We start from the raw sequence: 7,539 nt of genomic DNA on the forward strand, positions 1-7,539 counted from the left end.
AGCAGGCTCAGAGCCCACCCGCCAGGTGGGAGGCTGGGATTTATAGCAAGGGAGCCTCTCTGGAAGCACCGGTGAGCGCGGCAGGGAGCGATCCAGCCAGCAGCAGGGCCAGCCAGATGGACACATCGGCTGCCTCTGGGATGTAACTCCCGTGGGCAGGTCCCACGCCTGCACTCGCAGCCGGACCCCCGCGGGGACCCCCGAGGTCACCGGGGAAGCACACCCAAGGTTGCAAGTGCCCATCTGCACCCTGAGAGGGCACATTACATGAGACACCCACCCGGGTCCTGTCCGGGGAGGCTGCAGCAGGGGGAAATGGCTGAAGGGAGCAGTTACACCCCTCTCCAGTCAGGCTGCACTCCAGAATAATGGGATCTGGGGGCTGTTCCTCCAGCTGGGACTGGACTGCAGGGAGCAAACCCCACCCCGTGCCGAGGGCCTGCCAGCAGCCAGCCGCGCAGGGGTCTTGCCGTGGGGCAGGTGCCCTCTGCCATGCCTCCAGCAGCCCCGCAGTGAGATGGACAGAGGTTCGCTCCTCTCCCAGCCCCAGCCTTCACACCTTCATGTGCAGGGCAGGAGCCCCCATCCCGGAGCACCGCTGAAGCCCCTAGCACTGGTCAGGCACCCCCAGCCCCAAAACTCACTTGAATTATTTGCACTCTGTCACCTGAGCAAGTCTGCTTGTGTTTCAGGCCAGGTTTCATCCCTGGACCAGCCGCCACCAGCCAGGGGACTCAAACAGACGATTTGGGATGCCCCATCCCACCCATGCAGGATGCCACGGCCCCGCGACACGCAGGCACTGGGCTGGGAAACGGCCACGCTGGCATCCGCCTGACCTCCCACATCCCCTGGGAGTGCAGGACCGGGGGGAGCTGCCGGAGCCCCCAGCACCGCTGCCTCCAAGACAGTCACCCCGGCATCTCCCTGCTTCCCAGCTGGATGCCCAGGGTGAGCCGGACCACAGGCGACCCTGCCGTCACGGCTCATCTGCCGTGGGTAATTCGCTGCCTGCCCGGCAGCGCTCTCACTGCATTCCTGCTGTAAGTACCGTGGATTTGCTGTGCTTTATGAAAAACGAAAAGAATGTTCTAAATGAAATTAATTCTTACAAACCCAAGATTTCATAAAAGCGCTGCCTGGGCACGGTTTGGCACGGGTCTGCTCTTGTTCGCTCTATTGGCCTTGCCCTGGGGGGAGGAAAATATCGGGCTTGGTGTAAAATAATTACAAACTCATTGTATAGCTCTGCTTATAACTGCTCGGAAGGAGCTCTGGGGTCTCGTCCTAGCTCATAGTTTATGTTCAGCAATAACATCACACGTGGTCTTTAACAAACAGCTATGGGAGAACACGTAATGGAAAAAAGCATCGGTGGACGTGCCGAGCAGCATCAAATGCAGCCTGGCCGGAGGAGCGGTGCCGGACACCTGAGCATCTCACGCTGGGGCTGTGACACATGAGCTGGCACTTCCCAGCCGGCGCGGCGCGGCACGGTGCAGTGTTTGGCATGGACAAGGTCCACTTGTGGCATTGACTTTTCTGTGCTGGCGGTGGGAAGGAGCGAGAGGAGGTTTGGGAAGCGGGCACGGAGCCGCTGGTGCTCGGCGCAGCCCCACCAGCTTCCTCTGGAAGCAGACAGGGGAACTCATGCAACGCTGCCTGGCTCTCCCTTTCATCTTTACTTTAAAAAGCCACTAAATTAAAACCACAAAGCCACCCGAGCCCTGAAGCGACTCTGCTGTCCCGCTGGCCCCCGCGCCAGGGGATGCTCGGCGGGACACGGTGCTCGCTGCAGGCAGAGCAGCTCACAGCCGCACTGACCTTGTTCTTTACGTAACACAAAGCGCTATTTTCATCTGTTCAGACACTGCCCAAGAGCTAGCAGCTGAGACTCCCCCAGCGGGACCCTCAGAGGTCCACGGGCAAACAGCAGATAGCGGGCCCCCCGTGCCACCATGGCCAGGGGGATGCCCCAGCCCCAGCTGTGCCCAAGATGCCAGGCCGTGGCTGGTTTGGGGTCTGCTCTCCGTGCCTGCACTGCTCACCCTGGGGGACTGTGGTCTCTGCCCACCCAGCTGCAGTGGGCAGGTATCTGCCTGACCTCTTCGGGGCCCAAAGCATCTGAAATTAAAGGCAAAGAAAAGACAAAAGTATCGCCGCTGTAATCCAAACCCAGGACCTCTGGGAACTGCCCGTGGGTTGTGAGTGCCAGACTGGCAATATCAGGAAATATGAAGAAATAGCAATAAAAGTAGGCTTGTTTCTCTCCGCTGGCTGGCTGGCTTACAGGACACTGGAGCAGCTGAGAAATACCTTTCTGCAGTCACTGACAATACATGTTTGAGGCTGAAAATATGCTTCTCTGGCAAAAGCCCACATATTTAACCCTGGTGGGCACCAGCAGCTCGCCCTGCGGGTCCGGGAGCAGGGCTCTGAGGGGAGCAGCGGGTCCTGACCGCCTCGCTGGGCACGCAGGCGCGGTGGGGATGCTGCTCCCAGCTGCTGACACCGAGCTGCTAAACCGTGAGCAGGATGCGAGGGCGATAAGTGGCAAGTGTTGAAATTAAAGCTACACTGAAAGTAAAGGAACTGTTGCAGCTCCCCTCCGCGCCAAGCCTTCCGTCGCCTTATCGGTGCTTCCCTGAAAAAGATGGCTCTGTTGTCCTGACATTAAATATTCTCTTTGCAACGATCTAGATCTCCTCCATTTCACTGGCAGCACCAGAATGCTCCAGCCCTGATGCACACCCTGGATTCACACTCTCACCCCTCAGAGCCGAACCTGGAGCAAAGCCAAAATCTCCAAAGAAAAAATGCAGCCAGAGCTTCCAAGTTTCGTGGTAAAACCACATGATTTTGATGGGAAGCCATAAATCAGTCCCAGGCTCTCTCAGCCTCTGGTAACTTCTTAAAACAAACCTGGGCTGAATTTTAGGACTTGTAATGAAATCTGAAAGCAGGTGAATTGGCCGCAGGGTGTAAGCATCACTGCAAGCCTTGTGCACGGAGCGGACTCGGCTGCTCCGGACCGCCCCGATCCTTGGCTGAACAGGCTCAGCTTTCCCTTAAGAACAGGGCACATCCAAAGCAACTTTCACCTTCTGCACGCGTCAGGTTTGCACCTCTGCCCTTGGAGCCCCGAGTGCTGCTCCATCCCTGCAGCAGCGCGGAGACCTGCCTGGCCCGGGGCGGGGGGGCATGGAGAGAGCCCCGACAGCGGGTGCAGGGAGGGTTACAGCCTGGCAATGCAACGGGCAGGACCCATCTGCCCTGCCCTGTCCGCAGCTTGGGCACAGGGGACTGAGCAGGGAAAGGGGTAAATCCTCGTGTGGCTGCAGGGATGGCAGCTACACGAGGTGGTCTGGCCGCAGGGTCTTGGGTTTCGGTACAAAACAAAGAGAAGGCTCTTATTTGGTTAATGTGCCTCTGAAGAAAGGCTGTATCCTTGTTTGCTCCCACTGCTGCATTGTCAGTAGATAAAGACAGGGGATAGATCTCATCTGATACAGGCAATATCGTCTCATCCATCTGGACGGGGCTCTTTACAAGACCCTCCTTTAGAATTTAGATCCCTGGGAACTTGGAAGGCAGCAGTGAAACAAAACCCTCTGCAAGAACAATAAAGAGGCTCTCGGCGACAGCCAGAGAGATCTGTGGGGCAGGCACAGGCAGTGCTGTGAGGTCCCAGCAGTCCAGCCTTGCTGGGCTGTTCAGGTTTGCCGAAGTTTCCTGATTTGGGGGAATTCCTGGGGCCGCATCCTGCCAGGTGAAGGTAGAGCTTGTGTTGGGAGCACTGCACTTCAATGTATGAAATAGGGACTTAGGGGGTTTGGTGCAAAATACTGAAGCTGGGAAAGCCCTCGCCACAGCCTCTCTGCATCCACAGCAGGTGGACATCAAGGTCATTGTCTCCTTCCCTGGCTGCTCCTTGCCAAGCCCTGTCCTGGACAGAGGTGCCTGGAAGAGCCTCTGAGGACAAACATCTCCAGATGGGCCAGCGGGACGGGCTTGGCCCCAGGGAAGGTCGTGGAGACGAGACCCGGCTGCTCTGCAGATTTTGGCTGCAGTTTCTGCCTGTGATCTGCCGCTTTGCTCCGTGAACTCGGCTGACACCGGGGCCAGGGGCCATTCTGCAGCTAACGGGCTGAGGCTACGGCAGAAACACTCACGTAGCCACCTGCGGCTATTTTTTCTCCCACCTCATTTTTGTTAGCACCTATCTCCCACCTGCAGCACCCCAGCCAAGCTCAGGAGCTCTGCAAGGAGGCAGCAGCCAGCAGGAACCATGGGGTCCCTGGTGGGATGCTCCTGCAAGGAAGCGGGGCTACGGGGCAGAAGGTGGCTCTGGTGAAGGGTCTGGCTCCTGCAGCTCCTTGGGAGCAGTGGAGTGATGCCCGTGGGTGAGCCAGGCTCTGCAGAGCAGAGCGGAGCATCCCGCTGGCCACGGCAGCCCCTGTGCCCCCCTGCCCCCCGCACAGATGCTTCCCCGGTGCGCTGCCAGCCAGCCTGGAGAGCCCTGCGCGTTCGCAGCCCATGCCCAGGGTTCTGCAGCCAGAGCAGCCAGATATGTGACTCAGGGACGGCTCCGGTGACAAGGGGAAAAGAAAAAGCAGTTTATTATGTCTGTGCTGGTGTCCAAATCGCCATGCACAGGAAGCAACATGCAGCTGAGCCCTGACCAGGAGGGGAGAGCCCAGGAGAGCCAGCGGCGGCGTGGGGCATCGCTGCCAGCTTCACCCGCTCCCGTGGGATTGCTGCAGGACACAGCCTGGTCTCCAGCAGCACCCAGCCCCTCTCCCCACAACATCCAGCACAGGGAAGCCCCTGCGTGTGGAGGGAGTGGGCAGGAGTCCATGCGCCTCTCCACCTTTGTTAAGGCAGTTAACTAGCCTCTCTAATTAGCCAGTGACTGAGCGCATGGGAGAGCGGGGAGGCTCGGAACCCAGTGCGTGCCCAATGGAGCTGATGGGAAAGGGCTGAGAGGGAGAAACAGGGGGAAGACAAATGCAGTTCGGTGTCTTTTTATCCCTCCGCCTCCCTATTAGCTTTTATTGTCACAAACATTTTCTTCAGCGCAGGGCAATGGAAACTCTGCTCCTTCCCATGCTGCAGACAAGCCGAAATAGGAGAGAATGACAGAGGGAGTGTGTGAGGACGGGAAGGGACTGGCCCCGCACGCCCTCGCCACCGGGGTTAATGCCTTTTGCAGGTGCCATTACCCAAATCCCCTCGATCCACCATTCCCCCCGCTCACGAGGAGCCCGGCTGCTGCACGGGTGTGGGGCCCAGGGCCCACGGAGGCGGTTTTGACACTCACATCACAGATCCCAAGAGCAGATCCCAAGAGCCTCCCTGCAGAACATTAAAACCAGGCGTTTTTATCTCAGCCTTCACAGGGAAGGCTGCACCGCCCGCCAGCAGCCAAGCGCTCGGATGCACCACGCAGCGCCTGCATCCCGTGATGGATCAGCTCTGAAAACAACACCCTGCTAATCTTCCTCCCCAGCAGCCATAAAACTGTCTTCCCAGTTCCTTCGGAGAGGATTTACAGTGGCTCAAAGTACCCTGGAGTGGCTGGCGGAGGCGAGAGCCCCCACCAGTGCTGGCCCCACACCTGGGGCGCACCCTGGCAGCGGGGCAATGCCCCCGCACCTCTCGGTCCCCAACCACTCCGCTTGCTTTCCCTGCTCAAAATAACGCTCCCCAACGGGGACCTGGCCGCCCCCCCAGAGCAGGTCAGTGCCCCCAGGGCCATGCCTGACCCTGGAGCCTCTCACCACGGTCCCAGCCCAGCTGCCCCAGGGTAGCACCCCACGAAAGGCCAGGAGGGGAAGGGGTTTCTTGACACAAAAAGGGGTACAACAGTGGCGGAGCAGCCGCCTGAGTGGCACCCGCTCCCGCTGGGTGCCTGAAGCCTGCCTGCAGCTCCTGCAAGGCTGGAATGCTGGCACAGCCTGTCCCCTCGCTCGGCGGGCTCATGTACCCCATGACAGGGGGCAGATGGAGCAGGGCTCTGCCCCGAGCAGGACAGCCTGCCTGTAGCTTTGGTCACAGCCTTGGCGACCACCCCACGCGTGGTGAAACGCAAGGGGCAGCATCCCACCCAGCCACCGCTCAGCAGGACGCGGCTGCTTTCCAGCCCTGGGAGCTTGCTGGGGACATGATCCACCAGGGTCCAAACCCCTGTGGGGCTGAGTGCTGGGGGCTGCCCCGCGATCCCCGGCCAGGGCCTGTGCCAGGCCCCCCCGGGGGTGAGAGAGCACCGAGAAGGGCTTCCAGCCGGGGCAGTGGGAGCAAGAGGGCTGCCCCCGTGCTCCCCCCGCGCCGTATCCAAGTGGGAAACTGAAAACCCAACACAAGGAGAACTGTGCTGAGCCCCTGCCAAGAGCCACGGACAGAAATATCCTTGATTTCACCAAGGTGTGAATAACTTTTGACACTTCTAGGGCTTACTGCCTTAAAAAAATCCCCCAGCAGTCCCCATTCACACTCCGCAGGACTGTGTTTCATATGAATGGAATATATGAATCACTGTAAAGAATTTAAATGCTTCCCTGTACAAAGAAACGCTCCCTCCCCGCCTCTGCTGTTGCGGCTGGGCTCCGCACAGCCTAAAACAAAGGCATGGCAGGAGATGGGGGCAAACCCCATCAACGACGTGCTGCCTCGGCTGGGTGACTCAGTGGCCAAGGGCACACCGAGCTGCTCATTCGTGCCAGCACAGCTTGGGCAAGAGCTGGGCACCCTCCACCACTCGCTTCACCCCATAACCACCTCCGCTGGCTACAGCACCCCTGTTTTCCCAAATCCCGAGGAGCTCCTGACAGCTCCCTGGTTCACGTCTCCATGTGCCTCTCACATCCAGGCTCAGCTCCCACCCCAAACCCCATTTTTCATCTTGGAAGAAGCAAACACAGAAAAAGGCTGGATTTCCATTCCTCTGCCCAAACACACCAGGGCAGCCCCCTGCCCCGTTGCCAGGGGGGATTGGGTCAGCTGGGCTGATGGGAACCAGGCAATTCCTGCAAGGATCTGCCCCGGTTTTTAGCAGTTTGGGGGTTTGCTGCTTCTTTTCCCCTTGGGCAACAGGGCGAGGAGGAAAAATGTAACTGGAAGTGCAGGGCAGCCCTGCTGGGCTGCCGGCTGTGATGCCTCCCTGGGCATCGCCACCCCAGCTCCAGCGGGGCTCCCGGCTCCCGGTCAGTGCCTGGTGCCTCAGGTGGCAGAGGCAGAATCCCCGAGCCAGGCCCGGCACAGCCCCGGGAGCCCCCAACTCCCACTGCCCACTGCCCCTGCCCGGGGGGGCTCCCCTCGCCAGCCTCACCACCAGCTCAGTGCCCTAAATTCGTAGGATCCGGCTCTGAAAGGAGCAGCTTTGCTTCCCAGTGTCCCTCACAGACGGATCAAAACTGCATTTTTACAGAAGCAATAAAAATCCCAGGAATTCACTGGCCTTATGATTTATTAAACATGTTCCTTATAGCAAAGCTGCCCATAGATGAGAAAATATCTCCAGTAGGTTATTGCCTCGCCTGG

The 7,539-nt window shown here is 59.2% G+C and overlaps 1 protein-coding gene across 1 annotated transcript in view; it reads right to left on the reverse strand.

The window, feature by feature from the left end:
* COL8A2 (collagen type VIII alpha 2 chain) overlaps window positions 1–7,539 on the reverse strand; it is a 48,582-nt gene that overhangs the window by 23,055 nt on the left and 17,988 nt on the right. The window lies entirely within an intron of this gene.

The sequence above is a fragment of the Falco punctatus genome (assembly GCF_963210335.1).
Source record: "Falco punctatus genome assembly, chromosome: 3".
In the NCBI taxonomy this organism is placed as follows: domain Eukaryota; kingdom Metazoa; phylum Chordata; class Aves; order Falconiformes; family Falconidae; genus Falco; species Falco punctatus.